We start from the raw sequence: 23,224 nt of genomic DNA on the forward strand, positions 1-23,224 counted from the left end.
ATTGTTGATCTTAATTGACAGAAGTCATCTTTTGTTTTTTCCTTAATGCTATTATTTTAAGCTTTTATTCAAAATTATTATAGTGAAAATATTTCTTATATTTCTATGAAATATGCCAGCATATTTTAAAGATATATCGCATTCTAACTTATTTAATGTTCAGCTAACAACATTATATTTGGCATGTGTCATCAACAGCATACAGAACATAAAGGCATTCACAGAAATGAAAATGCAAACATGGTCATTTATCTTTTTTATAAATTTATTTATTTGTTTTTATCCTTGGCAGTGTCGGGTCTCCATTGTTGTGCGTGGGCTTTCTCTAGTTGCGGCGAGCGGGGGTTACTCTTCCTTGAGGTGCGCGGGCTTCTCATTGTCGTGACTTCTCTTTTTGCAGAGCACGGGCTCTAGGCGCACGGGCTTCAGTAGTTGTGGCTCGTGGGCAGTAGAGCACAGGCTCAGTAGTTGTGGTGCATGGGCTTAGCTGGTCCGTGGCATGTGGGATCTTCCCAGGGCAGGGATCGAACCTGTGTCTCCAGCACCAGCAGGCAGACTCTTAACCACTGCACCACCAGGGAAGCCCAACATTGTCATTTTAATTGATATTTATGATATATGTGTCAGTGTATCCTAAATTAAGTTGATTAGAGTTTTAAAATACGTAAATTTTGTGTTTAAGCTTAATGTAAATTATTTCAAGTGACTAAATTAACTTTGTCCATTTGTTTATTTCTATTTTGTTATTTTAAAGCTAAAGACCTGAAATATTCTAAATACTCCAGGAGCTTTTTAAATTCTCATATGGAGTTTTAGTTTCAAAAACCAAAAAATCCAATGCATCTCTTCCCTCAGTCTTCTCTCCATCTCAAACTATTCACTCTGCTTCTTCCTGCCCATTACCAAATATTTCCATCAGTGTTTATGCTCGCTGGCTCCACTTCCCATCCTTCTCAGCCAATCAGTCTTCTCAAAATGCTCTCTCAAAGTCCACCATGAAATCACGGTCCCCAGCATCCCTGAGTACTCTTCTAGTCTCCTGTTACTTGAGCTCACTGCAACATTTGAAACTACAGATGGCTCCATTCTTTTCACAACTCCCGTTTTGTTTGTTTGTTTGTTTATTGCTTCTGGGATCCTACCTCCTCTTACTTTGCTGGCTTATCCTTTTCAGTTCCTGAGTTTTTCATTCTCAGCTTAAATTTTGAATTTGCGTGCTTCTATTTTCTACCCTTTTCATTCTCTTCCCTCTTCTTGGACAATCCTAGCCCCATCCATCCATGTTTTTCCCTTCAGCCTCCTAAATTATTTGCATTTTCATTTGTTCTCCCTCTTGGAGCCAAAACACCCTTGCCTACTTTAGTTTCTCAGCTAGCTCACACTGGACCTGAAAGACTCAGGTCAAGAAAATATGTAATTCTTAATGGCTTAGAAGCCATATCTGTTCAACAATAAGCAAGCCTGTTAGCAGAGAATAAACCTTACCATAACTATGTTGCAATACTGTGTAAAGTGACAACTAGACAATCAGCTCCAATTCTCAACAGAATTACTTGAGGGGTAGTTTTCGGACAAACAAACAAACAAAAACAAATATAAACTTGTGGTTGTCAGTTACTGAGGAGTATATAAAAGTTGTAGCAAAAGGCACTCGAAAGTAAAATCTAAGAAAGGGTATGAACTTCCCACTTGGCCCAGAGCCAGGGCTCATTCTACATGAATTTCATCAACATCCTGTCTAGTTGAAAGTAAACCAAAGTAAATTAAGGTATAATTTGCAACCAGAGGATACAGCATTGTGCTGAAGCCTAGAGAGGCTCTGTTCCTAGTGTTTCTGACTCCTCACTGTTCTAGATAAAGCAACTTAAGTGCTACACTTACAGTATAAACCTCTTTGGACCAAACCCAAGATATATCTACAGTGAGGTCCATTTCAGTGTTTAGGGAACCCAGAGGATTTGGAAAGGCTTTATTCTTGTAGGTGCCACTAATGGAAGAATTTGTCTTATTGTCACAAAAGCAAATTTCTCTTCATTTCTAAATCAAATTATTCACTCAAGGAATTCTTCATCAAAATCACAGTTTATGAGGAATAGACTGTATATAATTTGTACCCATGTGTTCTATAATCATAGAAAATTAACCTGTATAATCAACTATCTTTTCATTTCTTAGAAATACTTTCTTTGAGTTTTCTAAATAAAATCTGTGTTTGTAGCTGTTATTATCTGAAGTTTAATATGGACCTCAATCTTTTAATGTCCGTCAAAATATTCCATGTGTGCATTTGGTAAAGAAAAAAGGGGCAGGTGTGTGTGTGTGTGTGTGGAGAGAAAGAATATAAAAGAGAGAATGGGATTAAGAGATGATACAGAAATCAAACATTTATTCAAATTAATTTGTATATAAGATAAATGATGTGAGTCATAAAATATTAGAAGTTTTAATACACATAAGATTTTAGTTATGAATTTTTTAAATGCTTATTTTAATGATGTCTACATTCACATGTAAAATCATTTGCATATCGCTCAGTAACACACCTGTTTTTCTTATTTTTTTACTTTTGTGATCACTTTTATACCTGCATCACATGAAAACAGTTAGTGAGCTGTCCACATTAAATTATTTTTAAAACTATTTCTCTCTCAATAGTTCCTCTTACTTATAAAGTAGCAGATAACATCAGTGCATATGTACAGTTAAAAGAAAGACATTCTGTTTATTATTCTTTGATGAAGCTTTACTAGAAATGGGTTATATTCATGTAGTTTGAAGATGAGAACAGAAAATTATAAATCTTAGAGAGACTGCAAGTATGGAGCTGGCACGTCAATGACATTTATAAAGAACATCATCTTAAACAGCTGTCCATTAATAAGTTTCTGAGCATACTGCTTGGCAGACACATTTATAACACAGGGAAGAGCCCACGAAGGCTTTTATTTCAATTACTGTGACGATTCTCCAGGGTGACTCTTGGTGTCCAGGATGAAAGGCCATTGTAGTTAGTCAATACATTTTCTACTACTGATTTTCTCCACTAATAAGATTGAAGTACATTATTTGTTTTAGGTTTCAAGATCTTAAAAAGGGTAAAGATGTTAGACTTTACAATTAAGCAAAACCCTAAGGTACTGGGGAGGGGTGGGTCCCCTCTGTAGAAACCTGTCTTGTCAAGAGATATTGAGCTGATGACTAATTATCTATACTGACTTGTACCAGAAGGCAACTGACCGCTGTACGTTAATACTGAAAGTAAGCTTCTCAGCAAATCAGCAGATGGAAACTTCCCACAGGATTCTCAGAGCAAGGGCTTTCAGCATGTTTTGATTATTCAAGATGTCTATTCATTAATTTTGAAAAGAACACTGCAACGCCCCCCCCACCCCAAATTTTTTTTCGGAAGAGTTAACTTAAAGCAACAGGAAGTAAAATGTTGATCCTGAGATCACAGGAAGAACATTATCTGACCTACTGCTCTTTAACATACTGTTGATTTTCTTCAAAAAGGATAATAAGAAGGATATTTGCCTTTCCTTATTTATGTATTTCCTTTACACTCTGCCAGTTCACATGATTCAAAGACTTCTGTCCTAAACAAGTGATTGCCAAAGCCCAGCATTATAGAGAAAGAAAACAATTAATTGCTCGTGGATATTTGCAAATGAAGCAACTGACAAAGGATTAATTTCCAAAATTTACAAGCAGCTCATGCAGCTCAATAACAAAAAAACAAACAACCCAATCCAAAAATGGGCAGAAGACCTAAATAGACATTTCTCCAAAGAAGATATACAGACTGCCAACAAACACATGAAAGAATGCTCAACATCATTAATTAGAGAAATGCAAATCAAAACTACAATGAGATATCATCTCACACCAGTCAGAATGGCCATCATCAAAAAATCTAGAAACAATAAATGCTGGAGAGGGTGTGGAGAAAAGGGAACACTCTTGCACTGCTGGTGGGAATTTGAATTGGTACAGCCACTATGGAGAACAGTATGGAGGTTCCTTAAAAAACTACAAATAGAACTACCATATGACCCAGCAATTCCAATACTGGGCATATACCCTGAGAAAACCATAATTCAAAAAGAGTCATGTACCAAAATGTTCATTGCAGCACTATTTACAATAGGCCAGAGATGGAAACAACCTAAGTGCCCATCATCGGATGAATAGATAAAGAAGATGTGGCACATATATACAATGGAATATTACTCAGCCATAAAAAGAAACGAAATTGAGCTATTTGTAATGAGGTGGATAGACCTAGAGTCTGTCATACAGAGTGAAGTAAGTCAGAAAGAGAGAGACAAATACCGTATGCTAACACATATATATGGAATTTAAGGAAAAAAAAATGTCATGAAGAACCTAGGGGTAAGACGGGAATAAAGACACAGACCTACTAGAGAACGGACTTGAGGATATGGGGAGGGGGAAGGATGAGCTGTGACAAAGCGAGAGAGAGGCATGGACATATATACACTACCAAACGTAAGGTAGATAGCTAGTGGGAAGCAGCCGCATAGCACAGGGAGATCAGCTCGGTACTTTGCGACCTCCTGGAGGGGTGGGATAGGGAGGGTGGGAGGGAGGGAGACGTAAGAGAGAAGAGATATGGGAATATATGTATATGTATAACTGATCCACTTTGTTATAAAGCACAAACTAACACACCATCGTAAAGCAATTATACCCCAATAAAGATGTTAAAAAAAAAAAAAAAGAAACTCAGAATTCTCACACTGCATTAGTCTATCACTCCCCTACTTCTCCTCTGTACAGTAGGTGCATTTTTTGAGAAAAGGAGAGTTTGGTTTTGTAAATATGTTGATGGGGAGGAAACTACTCAAAGAAAAGCTAAAGCTCAGAAAAATACTCTTAAGATTTCTTTTTCCCAACCTCAGGGTTTAAACATCTTTTTCTCCTCTCGAAAAATAATTTTTGAATAAATTTTAAAATGTCCAAAATGGTTTATGTATTGGTCCAATTTTTTATTGTACTAGGATAACTTTTTTTTTTTTTTTTTTTTTTTGCGGTACGCGGGCCTCTCACTGTTGTGGCCTCTCCCGTTGCGGAGCACAGGCTCCGGACGCGCAGGCTTAGCGGCCTTGGCTCACGGGCCCAGCTGCTCCGCAGCATGTGGGATCTTCCCGGACCGGGGCACGAACCCATGTCCCCTGCATCGGCAGGCAGACTCTCAACCACTGCGCCACCAGGGAAGCCCTAGGATAACTTTTAATGTTCTTCCTAAGTTATACCATTGATATTCATCTCTCAAACAGTAGTAAACTAGTGCCAGATAAAAATTGTCACTCGCCATCTGCCTCTACAAGGATTAGGTCACTAGTCACTGCAGTCGCTGACCTTCAATACACCCTGAAAGGAATTCAGGGCAGAGATCAGGAATGAGGCACTCTGTGTTCTGGGAAAACCTGGAAGAGCAGGCCTTCAGATAGTTAGATATTTTTAGGAGAAGATTTTGTGAGCGCAAATTCTTGCATCTTCTCATATCTAGAAAAGCACTAAAATCATTAATGGAGACATCTATTCCTCGTGACGAGCAGCCACCTTCTTGTGACTAGCAGTGACATTCTGCCAAAATGTGTGCTTAATTTAAAGTATCCCCCCCTCACCAAAGTCATATATATACTGACCACCCCCCTCACCTCTTCAGAGCAGTTCCTCAGAGCTGAGAGGCTGTCCCCAGGCTATCATCCTCATTTTGTCCCAAATGAAACTTAACTCACAACTCTCACGTTGTGTAATTATTTTCAGTCGACACTAGAAACCCTGTAAAGATAGAAGTAGTAACACACATATTGTAGCAAAACCATTTGTATCTTCTAAAATCAATCACTATGAATAAAATAATAAAATAAAATACCACTATAAAATCTTTACCTTGCCTTCAGGGAGTGTAAGTTTAGAATTAGTATTCTTAAATTATTCTATTTAAAGTAAAGACAAGATGGGTGCCTGAATACTGCCATCCAATGTCAATTGATGAATGTGGTACATAATCCCACCCTTAGAGCTGGTAGAAAATACTGATACTGACCAGGGTTCTTGACCTTCCCCAATCAATAGAAATTGACTAAAGGCCAGACAAGAAATTCAGGCAAGGCTTTATTGGGACCCCTGCTGCAGCAGGGAGGAGAGAGAAGGAACAACAGGTTCCCTTGCTAGCTCACTGCCTGGTGGGTAGGGGTGGGACAAGCTTGTTCCTTATACGGGATGAGAGTAGGGGTGAGTCCAGGGGTCGGACTGGAGGGGTGGCTTAGGTGTTTTGCCCACCCCTTAGGTGGTTTCTGCGCAGGAGGCATGTGGAGTACCCTGCTTTTGCTCCCGAAACCCCGTTTTTGCTCCTGAAACCCTGTTTTTGCTCCAGGTTCTTCAGAAGGGGCAGTTGGGTTTTTTGGTCTTTTTGTGTCTTTCGGTCCAGAATTTGCCCCAAATGCACTGTGCATGCAGTTATTTTTAGTCCCATACAGTTTCTTTGTATTTTGTTGCTTGAGGAGATGTTTGTCCAAGTGCAAGCATCGCAGCACTGCAGCAAAGGGTCCCAAGTCCCAGGCCTGTCTCAATACAACCAGAATAATGAATATAAAAATTCAAGTGAATGAACGCCATGATAAAGAGGACATACCCGTAGCCTAAAATATGGGTTTTCTGGACATTCATTGTATTGTTAATGATTCAAACCATATATTTTGCCTCTGCCTTCTTGCATTTCTAAGACAATGCTGCTTTATTTTCAGAATGTTTACCATTTCTAACTCTATTGTTTCCCAAAATTTCTGTCAGCAGGCTCCATAGAGTTCTTCTTATGTGAAGCACATCACCATTAAATCACTGTTGTCATCCTCTCAGGTACACTGCCCTGGCTCAGGAGTGTTAGGGCCCTAATGAACCACAAAAGGCTAAGCAATCAGGAATTAATTTCATATTGTTTCCTTGGAACCCCTCCAAAAGTGATGGGTAACAGCCTTAAGAGCATCAGGAACCTACTGCATGAAAAACAAGAGTAAAGTACATTGTATAAAACAAGTATCTTTTTCATGGAATGCAAAACGATTCCAAGTGGTGGGCAGAGACAAGACTTGAGTATACTGCTGGAACCTCTACCAGATCATCAACACTGAATTCTGAAGGAGGGTAGCTGTCTGGGGCAAATCAGCCACCATGAGTCACAGCCTGAACTTAAGTCAGGGTGAGGGTAGGATGGAGAAAGATATGACTGAAGTTGCTGTAAGCGTGTCTAGCAGAAACAAGTGCAGCTGGATCTCACACTAGCAATCATTTTATTTCCCTTTTAGTCAACTTTTAGCCCTCTGGCTCCCCTTTCCACATCCTGCTCAAAATTCATCCTGCACACACTTCCCTAGATAATCAACACCTACAACCTGTTGACAGAGGAAAAGCACAACATGCGAGTTGCGAGTTAAGTTTTATTTGGGGCAAAATGAGGACTGTAGCCTGGGAGACAACATCTCAGGTAGGTCTGAGAAGCCTCTCTGAAGAGGTGAGGGGGAGGTTGGTGTTACATATATGTGATCTTGGTGAAGGAAGATACATTCAATCAAGGACACATTTTGGCAGAAGGTCACTGCTAGTCACAAGGAGGTTACTGCTAGCCGTGAGGAGCGGATGTCTCCATTAATGACTTTAGTGCTTTCCTAGTTACGAACATTGAGGTGCATATATCTTTTTGAATTAACAAAAACGTAAATAGTACTTACTGTACAACATGCACTGTTCTAAACACTTCATAAATGATCTCATTTAACAACCCAGCGTGGTAGAAATCATTATTTTACAGATGAGGAAACTAAGGCAGATAGCTAGTAAGTAATTTGCCTAAAATCACATAACCAGTCAGCAGTGGTTTAGGAATTTAAATGTAGCAATTGGGCTCCAGAGTCTATACAGCAGTTTGTCAGCCATTTGAGTTTGCTATTCTATAAAATATACCCATAACCTGAATAGGTACTAAGAGAATAAAATATGTGTATATAAAAGCTACACAAATATTCCTGTTAGCTTATCATGTCTCTTGAGCCCAGAGAGAATTCTGGATATTAGAACCAGCAGTGAGAAAGAGCACAGTTACACACTGGAAAAAAACACATCTCTAGTTGAGAAAAAACGAAATTCTGGTGTAATCTCAGGTCCAGTGTCCTCTGGGATAATAGTTGCCAGAGCCAGAACTAGACACTTCAGATTTGCACAAATATAACACAAATTACTGGAAAAGATATGTTGCTAAAAGGCCCAACACATATCAACACAAAATATAATTTTCTATGTTGGAAGGTCTTGTAAATATACCCAAATGCTGACTCTCAACTATAATTGTAATAAAATAATTTATATCAATAAAAATGTGTAGAGGGCTTCCCTGGTGGCCCAGTGGTTGAGAGTCCGCCTGCCGACGCAGGGGACACAGGTTCGTGCCCTGGTCCGGGAAGATCCCACATGCCGCGGAGCGGCTGGGCCCGTGAGCCACGGCCACTGAGCCTGCGCGTCCGGAGCCTGTGCTCCGCAACGGGAGAGGCCACAACAGGAGAGGCCACAACAGCGAGAGGCCCGCGTACCGCAAAAAAAAAAAAAAAAAAAAATGTGTAGAATGTATAACAATCAAAGTTAAAAGGAACTCATTTTCGTTTCTTAATTGATATGTCTTAATTGATAAAGCTTACATTCCATGAGGGCAGAAAAGGGGGCAGTGGGAGCAGCCTGGAAAAAGCACAAAAGGCCTGAAGATCAAAGGAGGCGAATCCTTGAAGAACGAGGACTAAAAGTCTCTCTCATCTATGTTGCCTTTTCGTGAAAAAGAAGGTTTAAGGAGCCCTGAATAATCTAATATTTACAACGTAGGAGAAAACTATTTCCAACATTGAAACTTGGAGCCTTTTTAGATGATTATTAAACAGCCATGTACTCTGTATTTGCCAAAAGGAGACTAAGAAAAGTCTTAGTCATGATATTGATTCTGCCCCAAGTTTAAAACTCCTGAGGGGAAATTTTTTTAAATAAAGAGGATGTCTGCTGCACAACAGGACTATATCTTTTTGGAATCACTAATCTAATTAAGTTTTCTTTGCATTTTGGGCTTAAAGATAGACTTTTAGAATGAAACAAAAAGAAAGTCTTCTAAAAACCAAGGAATCAGTAAAACTTCAGTTATATTTTCTAGGCATCATTTGGCTTTTAAAATCCTGATAAACTTCCCTTGAAAAATAAAGCATTTCCTCTTGTCTAGACAACATAGCCTGCTTTCTTTTCAGATAGGGCACTTGGGACCCCGGGCTCTGCCTCTTTTCACTCACACCATCTATGATTCCACATAAACCAGGGCTGTGTGGTCCTTCCATACCCCAAATAGAAAACCCTGCAAGGTGGTGCTTCCTATCATTCTTGGGCCACTGCCTTCAGCAAATTCTGTCTAGAAAAGCATTTGTTCCTGTTTTTTTGTGTTTTTTGTGTTTTTTTCACTTACCTTGTGAGGTCTCATCCCCGTGACATCTGACAGCGGCTTTGGGTGTAGGCAAACTCAAAAAGAGAATGCAGCAAGCAGTGGTTAGGGAGGTGAGTTTCTGTGAGTCAGACAGGTTGAGTAATCTAACACAGAACATGTTAAGTTCAGGTCAGCCTTGAATACTAAATCTGAGAAGTCAGTGGTAGTGCTAGTGTGACAGCAGGCAGCTAAATGTTTCCACTATATCCACAGATGGAGTAGTGAAACGCTTCGACTGCTGAATTTTCTTTAACTACCGAATTCTGCCTTTTAAAAATATTGCTTCCAACTTACAAAGACTCTTATAAGACTGCATTTTTGGGAAAGGGGAGCCTTCTTCGTTTAAGGTATATTATTCAGGAACCTCTATATGCATCCCAATGCATTGCTGTCGTACCTTGTAAGTAACTCCAGGAAAGTATCCAGCTTGTATTTCGTTTCATTGCTCACAATACTAGCACGACGTGTTCCCAGCAGTTGAAGGTATGCATGCATATATCATTTGCTTGTCTGTTCACCCATTCATCCATTTATTCATTCATCTAATTTATTAGACATATATTGAGCTTCTCTTCTTTACACCTTGAGGATATAACCACAAATAAGACATAGTCCCTGTCCTCAATGAATTCATAAATCTAGTTGGGAAAAGAAAACTGAGTAAATAACTGTGAATACCATGTGAGAGAGAGGATAATAGGAATTTGTATAGAATACATTGGGCCCCAAACAGGGAAATGAGCACTCTAACTGGGATGGAAGAACTGATCAAAGGAGATTTTTTAATGGTTGTGAAGAGTATTACATGGGTATTTTTCATGCAAGGAAATGCATTCCCAGCCAGGGGTCTAGCTTATGCAAAGATCTAGAGACACAAAATAGTACAGCAGCTGGTTCTAATATATTGATGCAGGATAGAGGACCCTGAGAAGGGATGAGATAGATATTAACAAGATGATTTTTAACGGCAGGAGGCATTTCTCTCACAGAACAAAAATAAATGGCAAGCATATCCATGTAATACTTAGGAAATCTTGGTTAGGTGGGTCACTTTAAAGAAAAATGTTAATGAAATGTATTGAGGAGCTCTCAATAATAGAGCCCATGCCAGAAAAAAATATAGATGCTAATGGATTTTCATAGCAGTGAATGTTCTAAGTGCTACCACATGAAGCAGAAAGTTTCTTCAAAAGGGATTAGTATTTCATAATCTATTTCCATTTTATTTTCATTTATCATAAAGATTTAGATCTAAGAGAAAATTACAGCATCTATAACAGTGTCTGGCACATAGTAAGCACTCAATAAATATGTGTTGATAGAAGTCCCACGTAAGGCTGCATTTGGCAAACAAAGAAATGCTTCGGGTACTGACCCTGACTCTTCAACCTGTAACTGCTACTGCTTTTTTGATAACTCGAGTTGCATTCACTAGGTCTCTTTTTAGTCCCTACTCCTAACTAAGCTTTCCTCTCTCCCACACAGAGCTGGAGATACTTGAATATGTTGTCACAGGGGTGTCTGGGCAGATTTGAAGGATGTAGTCATCAAGCTATTGGCCTCGCACCTGCAAATCAAAGGAGCAGAGTTGCAGTTGCCACCGTCAGTAGCAATTCAAAATGCACAAATCAAAAAGGGAAAAGCAAGAGCTGCAGGAACTGCCACAATAAAGAAGCAGAGACCCATTTCCTGTGTGTTCTCTCTACTCTCTGCTATTCGGGTGCACATGGTGAGTAGGTGGGGTGGTGATGACAGTGAAGGGAGTGCAGCAGAGAAGGAAGTAGTTAATGAACAAGTCTGCTTAACAGAGGGAGTCGAAGGTAGCGGTACAGAATCTCGGGGCCAGACCCAGATACTGTTTACAGAAATGCCTCTCTAGACTCACTCCTCCACTTAGCTCACCACTTCTGGGGTGCTGCCCGCCACTCCTGCTTCCTCCTGGACCTTTTGAGAATCCCTTTCCTGGTACTCCCTTCACTTTCTGTTCTGCAACCACCCCACTTACTCTCTTTTCAGCAAAATGAATCAAAGCCTCAGAAACTATGAGCTGGATAGGTCTTTAGGGACCATCAGACTCAAACACCTCATTTCACATTTGAAGAAACATTAGACAGGAAAAGTCTAGCTTCTCATCCAAAACCCTGTCTCTGGTGTGTAGCAGAGATGAACTCTGTCTTCTGACAATCTCCCCTTCCCACCACCCACACCAAGTCCAAGGCTATTCTACCGTATCAGGTTGTCACTGCCCCTATTAGCAGCACATGGTAAACATGGACTCTCTTCTGTCCCATTAACCCCTTTCAGTAGATCACCAATTGAGACTGAATCCTTTTTCTCCCATGCTCCGTTCTTTTGTTCCATCTTCATCCTCTCAAACACATACTTTTAAGCCCCGGCCTCACCTGTCCTGCCCTTCCATGAATTCATCTATCTCAATTCCACTACAGTGCTCTTTGCTTCGGAACTCACGGCACCTCTCATCTGAACTCTTTATTTTGCAAGCATGTTTATCCTTTCTTGATTAAGCCCTTGAACTGCTACTTGACAAGTATATTGTATCTTTTCTTCTTACCTAGAAGATAATCTTCCTGAGCGTAGAAACCACATTTGTTTCTGTATTTACCCATCAACTAGGATTGTGCTGTGCACAGGATGGAAATGTAAGAAATACCTGCACAATGAATAGACCCTGGATGCTTTAATAAAAGGAAGGTTGTAATGGAAGACAAACATTTCTTGGCATGAGGCCCTTGAATACCCTGCAAATCTTGCTGTATAGTGAGCTTCCATATACCAACAAGAAAAGTGGGCCAGGCAAAGGCATGAAGATTCTTTGGTCCTAACATGTGTTTAAGAATTAGATGAAGAGGGAGGAGAAAGACTTGTCATTCAGTTTATTGAAATTAGAAGAATATGCCTAACTTGCTGACCTAGAAAGTTCTATCCAGGTCTTACATTCTAAGTGCTACAATCCATGCTGACAGTTGGAATACGGAACACAGATTTACAGTGTTCTTCAACGTGTTTCCCTGGAATCACACCGCAAATCTAGCAATTAACTTCACCCTTCAGTCCCTTCCTTGACGAACTTCTGCCTTATTCCTGAGGAAATATGGGAGGATATGATCTCATCTATGGGTTTTTGGTTTGTTTGTTTGCTTTATGTCAAGCCTGAAGGTCCAAATGCAAATTTATTCCCAGAAAATAATTTGGAACTCCGAATGTTATTCCCTTATTAACAATATAATACATGAAAAGTAGAGCCTAAAACACAATTAGTTCTACGGTTGAGATACAGCATAGGTAAAATAAATTGCACAAGTCAGACTGAGGACACATCTACTGACTTTTCAGTTTTATATACAGAAATTTGCATATAAAGTTCTAGAATACTGAATTACAGATAAACACTTGGAACAAAATCGGTTCATACATTGGGGACTGTTTCAGCTACATTTTATCTAGCACACTCGATATCTTGAACTTATTCAATTTTCTAAATTGAATATGGTATACATCAGAGTATATCTACAGTCTTTCCTTGCCAGTTCCCATAAGAAGGGACAGAGCTGAGCACCTAATCAATTTTCATTTCTTTGCAAAATCTGCTTAGTTCCTTAGGAAGAAATCAACAACCAGATGGCACTTAATACATGTTACCGCTCAGGACAAACTTCACTTCTATACGTGAAAATTTTAAACCTTAAAGTGTCCCCTATAATTTAAGTTTTAGTTATTTATATTCATTTTGAATTCAAGCAAAACTCTCTCACTTAGTTCAGTTCTATTTAAACTAAATTATTTCAAATAAGAAAAAAATAACAGCATTTTTAATAGTTTAATATCTTGCTCTTACCTAGAATTGTAGCTTATCTAAAAGAAAAAGAAAGGCTGGTATATATCTTACATACCCCTCTATAAAAAAGTACAAAAAATAAACATTTTATTTTAATTCAACAAACTACCATGCATCAGTTATATGTAGGAACGTGTGCCACTCTAAAGGCAATCAGTCGAGTTTGAAATAAACCTTCTCTGCTCTCAGTGAACTTTCATCACTTGCTAGGGTATCTCTGATGTCTTTATCCACATTACTCAGATGGAATCTTAGCAAAAATTGGACTCAACTCTTTAGTGCAAAATTTCTAAGAAGCATTATAGTAGCTGCATGGCATAGAAAAAAAGAGCTCAGTGTTTGGAGTGAGACAGCTATGGATTTGAACGCTGGCTCTGCCTCCTAGTAGCTGTGTGATTTGGAGCAAGTTAATTAACCTCTCTAAGCCACAATGTCTTCATCTGTAAAATAATGCCTACATCAGGGACCCACGTTCAGCCAGCTCACAGAGGTACTGCCACACTGGTTAATAAAGAGTTGAAGCACCTCCACACGTTGATAATAGCCGCTGCCTCAATCCCACTCTACTCCAGGATCCTCTGGACCTCCCCAGATTTAGGAACCAAAGGGTCAACACCTCTCCAGGCAGGGAGGCTTCTGGGATTCTACTCTACTCCCAGGGCTGTCATTCTGATTGGTCAGTGCCCTTGTTCTACTGTCTGTTAAACATAAAATAATAAACTTAAAACGTCTCACACAGATATTCTTAGGATTTAGTGAGATAGCATTTAGCCTAGCATTGAGCAGGAATGTGTGTTCTATATTGTAAACTGTCCCCTCTGTGTTCAATCCCACAGGGCTGAATGTCTCTGCTGTGGCTTATCAAGAAAATCTCTCGCTTCAGAAGATCATAGAAGATCCTACCCCCAGATTATTTCCTCCTTTCTTTGATGGCTGGCAATTCTGACGACATGTCTTTAGTATAAACGTATTTAGCAATCTTAAAATGCAGGGAAAATGAAAGATTTCTAAACTACATCAAAATGAATTAGCAGACTGATTTTGAATTACAAAATGACTTGATTTTTTACTTTCATACCAATTCATTAAATTAATCAAAGTCGGTACGTTGTTTCTATGTTGTGTATAGTTTGTTCGACATTGTATAATCATAAACGCACACAAAATTAAGGAGAGAAAAAAGGTTTGTGATTTCATTTAACTATGTAGTATGAATCCAAATTGTAATTTGTTTCAGGCAAAGAATGGTTCAATTCTCAAAAGAAATCGGAAAATACATTTCTTTTCTCCAACTTTATGATTAAAGAAAATGGCTAATTCAGAAAAACCAAAATCCAAGAACCATATAAATCTTTGACTTTGAAAGACCAAGAGTATAAGAAAGTAAATAGATGCATTGCAAAGAGGTGTGTTTCTTTCCCTGATTTGCTGCTCATCCCTTTTAGTGGGGAACAATAATATGAGTACACATCCCTATGTATTTCTACCCAAAGCTGACCTGCGTGCATGGATCTGAAGCATTTCTGCTCCCCTCTATTCCTGTTGGCCTGCTATGGCATAATTAGCGTAGGATATTAGGGCAGAGAGCCGGTAGCTCGCCAATCAGATTTTGTATTGAAACAGTGGGTGTTACCACTTATAGCCATTTCTGACAGTACTGTTAGGAATTAAATCATGGCATTAGCTGAGCACTATTTGGCTGTGGAAACCTAGTAGGTCATCAGTTTATGCCCCCCTCTCCAGACAAGTGGCAGGTGGAGGCATGCTAGTCCCTGCTAATGCCACGAGCTGGAGGCTGTGGCCAGTAGATGAGAGTTTACAGGGTTTTGTTTTTTTTTTTAATTCATCAGGCCATATGCTGCCAGGCTCTCATGCGAATAGACAAAATTACAAATAATAAAAAAGAACCAACCGTTTTAGTGGTTGGCTGTTTTGTGTCACCATTGCTATCGATGTGAGGCTGGTTAATGAAAGAGGAGTCTTGGACTCCCAGTGACATCAACCTAAAGGGACGGATACTTCAAAATCCAAGCTTCATTCAGACCATGTTAAACCTCTGCCTTAGGGTGACTCAGCGCCAGTGTCTATTTGGCTGAAAACGGGGAAGCCTGGCCTTCCAGCTGGCCTAGAGATTGGGCAAGCTTCTCTAATGCTCCCTGCATCTGAGGCCCATTGTCCGCTGATGTGAGAACAGAGAAAAGGTTAAGTTTCATTTAGGTTGGGTTAAGTTGGGGCTCCTGGGTTTATCAGATTCAGGCACACTTAGAATAAGCAGCTTCAGAAAGAAAAAGAGATTAGTCAAGGTAATTTTCTGTTTTAAAATTACAAGAAAAGTAGCGTTTGTAGGCTATATGGAAATCCCTAACTTTTTAATATCAAAGACTGCAATAAAAATCTCTCCAAGAAGATCTTAAACTCTTCCTCTGAAATACTTGCATCTAAAATCAAAATGTTGCTAAACTTCTGTATAATTTCTGCTATTTCTATATTCATAATTATTACCAAGTTTCCAGTCTGTACAAATGGAGAATTTCACACCCTGGAGAGCATTCACACATTTATTTCCCACTTTAAGGCAGTAAACTCCTAACTAAAAAGTGAAGTAGACTGACTCTGAATTCATATCTCTAAGTATATATTTTAAATGATTCCATTTTAGAAATGTTGTGCTTAACGTTCATTTTCACCTCTATCGGGTCACTTTGAAGCCATAATTTGCACCTTCTTAAAGACTATTCAAAACCAGTTGTACTCAGTTAATATGCAATGTGTTGCAGTTCAAGAATTGTCAAAATAAAAGTATCGTGGGAATATATACACATGCATGTGTGACACTGAAAGAAGTTTATTATGAGAGTCTCTTGCTCAACTCTTGCTACACAGCAAGGATATTCTGAAGAGTGTTTTGCCCATCGGGGCCAAGGCACAACAAATGTCTTGCAGGAAAGCAAAGGCGAATAATTTTCTTTCCTGTTTTCCTTATCATGTTACCATAACCTGTGTTCCTCAGCGTGTCACTGGGTTTACTTTTACCTCCTGGATAATTTGTAATCTAAAGTATTCTTATGAAACACACATGAGCTTAATTTTACTGTCAGGAATAGTTCCTAGATCCATGGGCAGGGGCAAGGGAATCAGAAGGTTGCAAACGTTTGTCTCCAACAAACGGTCATTAATACACTCTACCAAAATGTGACAGCTTTTCAATGAAGAAAAATTGTTAGTTTATAGATAAAAGTAACATCGTTAAAAAAAACTATTCCATATTGTCTATAAACAATAAGGACAATGAAAGATAATGTCTCCTTTAACTGTTCAAAAGAGAGTCATTACAGAGTCCTATAACAGGGAATAACAGACACTACTGTCACTGATATTCACAGTCCTGCGTTACAAATCAACTTGAATTTTTTTTCTAATTTGAAAGGGTTTACTTCATGGGGAGTCAAGGTCCAAGGCGTAATATCTTACAAAGAAGGGTTTACCTTTCCAATGAATTTAAAGCTGAGAAAATAGCTCCCCGATTGACCTTAACTTGAACGTATGTTGAAGCAAAGAGTAACTCAGCCAGTTCATAAGGGATAAATGACAAGATTTTCAAACATTTTCATGTTAAGGGAAACTACGTAAGTGAGGAAGAACTGGTAATGTTCTAATATCTTGGTAGGAAATTTCAAGATGTATTACTTTTCACAGTGAATTCTGAAATTTACAATTCACATTTAATGGTGATAAAAATTCTTCTCTCACATGGAAATGCATGCCCCTTATGGACAAATTTATTTTGCAAAGTAAAATAATTGCAAAAATGTACCTAGAGTTACTATACACTCAAGTATGACAACTAATCATAAATTTTAGGAGCAAAGTGGCTAATCAAATTTAGTTTTAAAAAACCAAGCACATAAACAACTTACTGATGAAAATCCCACTCTTGATTAGCTAAAGTAATAAGGCCATAAATAAATAAAATACAGATGGTTCTCATGTATAGAAAGCAAAACATTTAACCATATCCTCTAGTGGTTCTTTTACATAAATAGCAGATTCAACCACAACTTCATCCCACTGAACTCCGAGTGAAATTATTTTAAAGAATAAGGAGGCTGCACTCTGGAAACGGCTGAATTCATGAACTTTTATTCATCCATTCAACAAATATTTTTGCCAGGCACTCACTTTTCTAGGCGCTGGGCATCTATCTGTGATCAAGATAATCTCTAACCTCATGGAGAGGCAAATCCTAAACAAGAAAGTAAACAAATAAACAAGATAAATAGAGACTGTGGTAAGAGCTACAAAGAAAATGAAGAGGTAATATAATCAAGAAAAACTGAGAAGAGCTACTTCAAATAGCTGAAGACAATTCTCTTCCTGGTGTGAAAAGTATAATATCATTTACTTATGTCATACTCAAAGACACACAAATCAAAGAGTCAAATCTTTGCAGAGCTAAAAAGGGCCTTAGAGGTCATTCAACATTATTCCCTCATTTTATAGGATGAAACTAAAGTTCAGGTGGGTTAAGTGGCTTACTCAATGTCCTATAGCTTTAGCTGAACAATTAGCTTTCACTGTTAAAGAGTGAAGGGAAAAGCCCTGTTGGTATTTATTTATTTACTAATTATTCTATGTTGGTGAGACGTACATCTAAATGGCATCACTAAATCTGGTTATCAATCTAGTTACAATGGGAAGAAACTATATAAATAATGATCTTCATCTAATTAGATTGTTTTATAACTGTTATGCAGTACACAGACCTGAATATCTGATATCAAGTTTTCACTTTTATTCCTTCATAACAATTTTTCTTTCCAGAATGATCTAAGGAGACTGTATTCCTTGGATACTAGATACATAGGCAGATGCATAGCAAACAATAGCAACAACACGCTTTCCCGAACTTTGTAAGAAAGAGCATCACAATATTAAAAATCTATGAGTAGATCAGATCTTAAATCTTATTTAATAATAGTAGTAGTAGTAGTAATAATAGAGGGATAATGCCATCAAACACCAATAAAGCATTTTATCATTAGTTCCATAATCTAATTTGACACTCAAACAAATGAGAATGTCGTAAGTTGAATGGATATTATTATAATTCTTCTAGAGGTGATAAAGTGAGATTCAGAGAGGATAAGTGACTTGCCCAAGGTCAAATAGCCAGCAAGTATCAAAAAGAACTGAAACCTAAGCTTCTCGACCCAAACTTTGTGCGCTTGCACTAGAATGCCTATCCCCTCACAAACATGCATTACAAAATCATTGGGTACTTAACACAATGCCAAGATCCAAGGCAGAAAAAAAGACATGGTCTTTGCCACTCAGCAGCTCACAGTGTAAATGTACACACACACACACACTGAAATGGATCAACTTGCTTGAAGAATGAAAGAAGCAACGGTCCTCAGCAGCCAGTGACTCACTCACAAATTTTTTTTTTCCTATAAAATGTCCCATTAGTACATTCTCAGGCGTGAAGGTATTAATAGTTCCCAAGCTAGCTATCTGCTAGCTTTTCTTCTTGCTTTCAAAGGGCCATATGAAAGAATATACCAAAGAAGCACATATGAGCAATTATAACAGACTAATTTGCTTCCATCATTAACCTAAATGCAGTATATTTAAACTATAATGGACAAACAGAGGCAGCATGAGCTAGAGAAGCGCCCCAGGCATCAAAATGTTTTCATTAACTAGGAAATTTGTCCCACCAGCCTAAAGAAATCCACTATAGAAAGATCGATTATTCCATCATCTTGTGGCCAATATGGCTATTACGCGAGTCCAGCTCAGTACAACATCTCTAACTGCAGATGAACTAGCCGTTGGGATTGCCAATTGCTCGCTCAGAGACTTGCATGTAAAGCTCTGAAACGGCCCATTACATTAGGTGGTTTGGAGGCATTTCATGATCCTGACTTCTAGAACAAGCATAGATAATAAGGCTGACAGAGCCCATTATTTTTACACTCAAGTGCATCACATTAAATTAACAGACAGAGGCCACATGATGTGTGACATTTTTTCCACTGATAATCATGTATGTGGTGCCACTTGCGCTACCACATTTTTCTCTTTCACGGGCTGAACTCCAATAGCCGGTCACCATGCAGCAATTCTGTCAGCACCCAGTTTTCTTTTTTGTTTTGTTTTGATTTTTCTTAACTGGGAAAGTTATTTTGAGTCATTCTCACTGGTGGGACTCTGACGTAGTCGGAAAAAATTTGAGATAAAATAAAATATTAGCATGAAGAGAGACAAAATATAAAACTAATACTGGGCCAAATGATGCCCAATATAGATGGGAAAAAAATATGGCCTTACTGTGTCTGTTAGGAAATAATTTTTGACTATACCCTCATATTTTCAGAAATGGTATTTGCTGATCCTAGTGAATTTTCTCATAAAATGCGGCTATCCTTTGAGGAAATGAAGAAAATATTCTCACCTGCTCTGTACTTTCCAATGATATAATGTGATACTTTATAGATTCTAATTCTCATACATAAAAAAATCAAACTGAGAATTTCTATTTTCAGTAATGATGGAAATAGTGCACTTGTATCTATAATGTGGCTCTCATTACAGAAATAAATATTGAAAATGATTGCTAAAATCAAGTAAGTCATAAGCATTAAATCTGACTGCAGAACAGTGAAACCTATTTGGGACAAACACACTGAAACACAGATATTCAAAAGTGTGCTTCCATCACAGTCACTTTGAAAGGAACTGTAAAGCTTTGCTGCTGCCGTGTGGAACTAAAGCGAGAATTTAATACAAATGAGTAAAAGTGTTCTTATTTCATAGTTACATGGTCTTTCTTTTTTCCCTTTATTCTTTCCTTCCTTTCATCCGTCCTTCCTTCCATCTTTCTTTTGACCTAAGGTAGTTTACTAGAAATTGACCACCTGACTCATTTATAACATATAGCTCCAGACGACTTTCATAAGTAAAATATCAAATCTACCCTTAAATGCTGAAGATTTGCCACCAGCAAAATATTCATCTGTGTGTACATAACTCATCTTTGTAATGCAACGTCTTCACCCATGAAACTAAAGTTATGAGAAGTATTATCCTTGAAACACTGTACATTTACAAATGCTCAGTACACCTACTATTTCATTTGATGAGGGGATATTTCTGAGGCTCTGTAGAAAAGGTTCATCCCAAAACAGGTTTGTCTAAATTATTAAAAAAAAAATTATCACTTTGAAAATATCATTGCAAATGGTTAAATCAATTAATCTCAGTCTGCAACAAAAATTTCACCAATGGACCCCATCTCCAGCTAGAAAACTCTTCTTCCATACCCCTGCATCATCACTCTCACATCTCCAGCTTCCCATACTTACTGATAAAGAAAAAAATCCTGGACTTATCCAACAAGTTGTCTTGAGACACTCTCTTCAGAGAAAAGAATAACTTCTAACAATTGTGCTGATACATTGGAAACATCAGCCTTGAAAATGTTCACATGGTGTTCTCTGAGCTTTGTAAGGTAAACTTTGTCCGGGACACTGCTCTGGGCTCTGTGTCTCACTGATTAAGTCTGTCAGTTACTGGAAAGCTGCAGGCTTCTCCCTGTCAGCTCAGGTTTATGTGCAGATAAGTCATGTGTGTAAAGCACACTGGATGCCACACTAACAGATGCCCATAAAACATGAGATGTGGATGTTGGGTTTTTTTGGTTATTTTTTAATCTTTCTTTTGGATGGATGTCATTTTTAAAGCCTCTCAGAAATGAAGTCATTTGCAGAAACAGTCTTAAGGGCCTAATAAGCCAATGTAAATTTTTTACGATTGTCACAGGATTAATTGGGTTACACAGAATTGCCCCCACCCCAAATGCTTTCAAACTTGAGAATGGAAGCATCCCTGCGTAGAGGATGGACCTCACAAGAGGACAGAAACCACTTGACAGAGTGTGATTCAAAAAGATGCACTTGAGAAGGTCACCAGTCCCTCAATAATATCCTCATTGACTTTTGCCACAATGGTATCTTTCTTTCTTTGTGTGTTCGAGACTGCAACAGCTGAGCGGAGGGAAACAGAAAGCATGATTAAGGCACCACAGATAAAATTCATTTTCTCACAATCTTGGTAGGACCTCGCTTGATTATAAAGACACAACTCTATGTAGATAAAGATGTAAAGAGGCTTTTTCTCCGAAATAACTTTCTCCATTAATTCTGAAGCAAGATTACTGATCCAGTTTACCGGATAACTCCTTTTTCCCATATCTAAGGTCTAATAGATTATAGGCGTTTTAGAAAAATTGGTGTATACAAGATGCTATAGCTTGATTTATATCTATTATTGACTTTCACCACAATTTTAGGATTCAAAAAATATCAGCCCTAAAAATTAATTTAAAAATCACCTTTGAACACATTAATGGTTGCCCCGACATGCTCTGGATAAGGAAGCCCCACCCCCAGGCACTGCATTACCATTGGCAACGTTTCCCTACTTCTAGAGTCTAGAATCTAAATCGTTCTGCCTCCTCTGAGCCTTGAATCTCATATTATCATACTTTATCAATCACTACTCCTCCCTGTGAATCATTAACCAATTACTGGATCATTTCCCATCATTTCTTAAAGTATTATTTCCAACTAGCTTCCAAAACTTTACATCTTGAGTCATGTTTTAGATTAGATTTAGCTAATCCTCTCTGCTGTAGACTGAATGCGATCCCCACGCTACCCCCACAAAACTTCATATGCTGAAACCTAATCACCGACGTGATGATATTAGAACGTGGGGCCTTTGGGAGGTGATTAGGTCATAGGAGCAGACCTAATCATGTATGGGATTAGTGCCCTTATCAAAAAGACCCCAAAGAGTCCCATTGCCCCTTCTGCTATGTGAAGACACAGTCTATGAACCAGGAAGCGGGCCCACAACAGACACCAAATCGGCACCTTGATCTGGGACTTCTCAGCCTTCAGAACTGTGTGAAAGAAATTTCTGTTGTTGATAAGCCACCTAGTCCATGATATTCCGTTACAGCAGCCCAAACCGATCAAGAAAGCACTATAACCTGTCTAAATGTGTCTTCCTTCCACTTTTAATAAAACTTGGTGACTTCTACTTATTTCAGCTTCTCTATAAAGCATTCCATAATCTTTCTGGCTTTTCAAACTTCAAGTCACTTGGGCATCTTGTTAAAAATGCAGAGTCTGACTCAATAGTTCTGGATGGAGAGATTATGCATTTCTAACAAGCTCCTAGGTGATGCTGCTGCTGCCAGCCCTCAGGTACCCTTTAAGTAACAAGGTTCTAGCTGACAGCTGTATCTACTTCCTCTAAATTCATATAGGGCAGGGCAGGCACCATGCATGATTTATTCATCTTTATATCTCCAGTGAATCACAGAGTACTTGGCACATCGCAACATTCAATAAATATTCGTTGAGTAAATGACTGACTGAATGAATGTATTCAATGTAACATACATTCAGTGTAACATTCAGTCTGGCGATTAGAAATTCTGCTTAAAATAGAGTATTTTTTACGTACTTTTTCTTTGACTGAAATTTAGTTTTGCGTGGGTATCATATTGTAGTCCTTTGCACCTTTAAAGAGCTATATATGCCCTTTGGGTCCACAGAAAATAGATACTCAATATAAACATTGATTAAGCTGTCAATTGCTAAAAGGATTGATTGAATAAGTAACTGTCAAAGGCCAACAATCTGCACATGAGCTACCTAGAATGCAAGGGTCATTTGACAAGCTGACCACACTAATAAATGGAAAGCTTCATGTTCATCAAAAGGCTGAGTCAGGGGGCAGAAATGTTAAAATGAGCAACC

Source organism: Monodon monoceros, unplaced genomic scaffold (assembly GCF_005190385.1).
Source record: "Monodon monoceros isolate NGI ecotype Baffin Bay Population unplaced genomic scaffold, NGI_Narwhal_1 Super_Scaffold_16, whole genome shotgun sequence".
NCBI classification, from domain to species: Eukaryota; Metazoa; Chordata; class Mammalia; order Artiodactyla; family Monodontidae; genus Monodon; species Monodon monoceros.